This window comes from Ailuropoda melanoleuca, chromosome 4, assembly GCF_002007445.2.
Source record: "Ailuropoda melanoleuca isolate Jingjing chromosome 4, ASM200744v2, whole genome shotgun sequence".
NCBI lineage: Eukaryota > Metazoa > Chordata > Mammalia > Carnivora > Ursidae > Ailuropoda > Ailuropoda melanoleuca.
In genome coordinates, this window is record NC_048221.1 from 7591638 (window position 1) to 7593548 (window position 1911).

General features: G+C 53.7%; 1 long non-coding RNA gene across 3 annotated transcripts in view; it reads left to right on the forward strand.

Moving 5' to 3' along the window:
• The window catches only part of LOC117801849, a 20837-nt gene extending 18932 nt beyond the window's left edge, over window positions 1-1905 (forward strand). For 2 of the 3 annotated variants that reach the window (XR_004624602.1, XR_004624603.1), the window contains exons 2-3: window positions 1269-1392; window positions 1570-1905. This is a non-coding gene — a long non-coding RNA (uncharacterized LOC117801849). Of the gene's footprint in view, window positions 1-309; window positions 480-1268; window positions 1393-1569 lie in introns of all 3 variants that reach the window. The other variant, XR_004624604.1, reaches the window with a different exon arrangement.
• The last annotated feature ends 6 nt before the right edge of the window (window positions 1906-1911 follow it).

Genomic DNA, 1911 nt, shown 5'->3' on the forward strand with positions numbered 1-1911 from the left:
TATATATATATATATATATATATATATATATATATATATATATACATATATATGATCAGTGTTCTGGTCTGAATGTTTGTGTCCTCCCCAAAATGCATATATTGAAACCCTAACCCCCAGTGTAATGGTACGGGAGGTGGGGTCTTTGGGAGATGATCAGGGGTTAGGAGATCAGGGAGACCATCATGAGGGTGGAGACTCCATGATGGGTTAACGCCAAGAGGAAGAGACAGGAGATCTCTCTCTCTCTCTCTCTCCCTCTTTCTCTCTCTCCCTCCCTCTCTCTCTCTCTCTGCCTGCACACACCAGAGAAAGGCTATGTGAGGACATAACCAGGAGCAGGGCCCTCACCGAGATCTCCGCTGTCCTGGCACCCTGATCTCACGCTTCCACCCTCCAGGATCATGAGAAAGAAATGTTTGTTGTTTCAGCCACCCAGTCTGCAGTATTTTTACAGCAGCCTGAGCTGACTCAATCAGGTTGTGGTAACTGCTCTGGAAAAAAAAAAATAGCAGGGAACAGGAACGGGGTCCAAAGGTGGGGGAAGGGTGGATTTTGAGCACGGTCAGCCGGCAGGGACGACATTTGAATAAATTCCTGACAGAGGTCCAGGAGGAGCCAGCCCTGCAGGTATCTCAAGGATGGGAGGGCCAGGCGTGCAGGGGGAACTGTACTAGCAAAGGTCCTGGGGTGGGCCTGCACACGTTGGGTTTGAGAAAGGAGGTTGGGTTTGAAGGGAGGTGCAGTGAGGGGAGAGCAGAGGGAGAGTCAGCAAAGTGACTCTTTTTTTTTTTTTTTTTAAGATTTTATTTATTTGACACAGAGAGGGGCAGTGAGAGAAGGAACACAAGCAGGGGGAGCGGGAGAGGGAGAAGCAGGCTTCCCGCAGAGCAGGGAGCCCGATGTGGGGTTCGATCCCAGAATGCTGGGATCATGACCTGAGCCGAAGGCAGACGCTTAACGACTGAGCCACCCAGGCGCCCTTGAAGTGACTCTTTTTGCACCCTGTTCACGTCGCACATCCCACACTCTCATCCAAATCCTCATCCTATTTTCTTCAGCTGGCTGAGGACAGTGCCCTCGGGCTGGCCACTAGAGGCCACTCTCTGCCATTCACAGGGTCACAACCACTGTCATCCACCTTTGAGATTGCGTCTTGTTTATTCTGCCCTGACTCCCTGAAATGCCATGCTAAAGCGCTTTACTCCAATGAGCTCAGCTCCTCCTCCTGACATTCCTGAGTCCAACGCATCGAAAATTTTTTACAGCTTTACTGAGTATAACTAACATGCAACAAACCACACACATTTCAAGTGTACAATCTGATGAGTTTTCACATCCTGTAACCCAGCACCACGATCAAGATACTGAACATCTCCACCATCTCAAGAGGTATATTCTAGCCCTTTTTTGTCCCTCCCTCCAGCCTCTCCCCACCCCACTCCCAGACACTCCGAAATTGATCTGCTTTCTGTTACTAGAGATGAGGCCGCATTTTCTGGAGTTTTAGGCACCTGGGACCGGGGAGTATATACTCCTCTTTTTTATCTGGCTTCTTTTCCTCCGCAGAATTATCACGAAGGTTCGTCTATGTTGCTGTAGTTGAGCCCCTTTTGCTCATGAGGGAACTGAGGCGCAGAGAGGTGTGGCTTGGGGGCGCGAGGAGGAGGCGGTGTCACACAGGTTTGGCCCCAGAGCGTCGCTCGTCCGGGGGCGCAGGCCGCCGAGGGGCGCTCTGGCGGGTGGGACGCGGCAGGTGCACACACGCGCGGGGCCGCCCCCTGGCCGGCCTTCCCCAGAGCACCGCCGGGGGCGGGCCCGGGGCGGGCCGGGGGCGGGGCTTCCCGGCTCTGGGGCCTCCGATAAGGGCCTGGGGGGGGGACTCGGGCGCGCCTGGGCGCTGCGATAGGG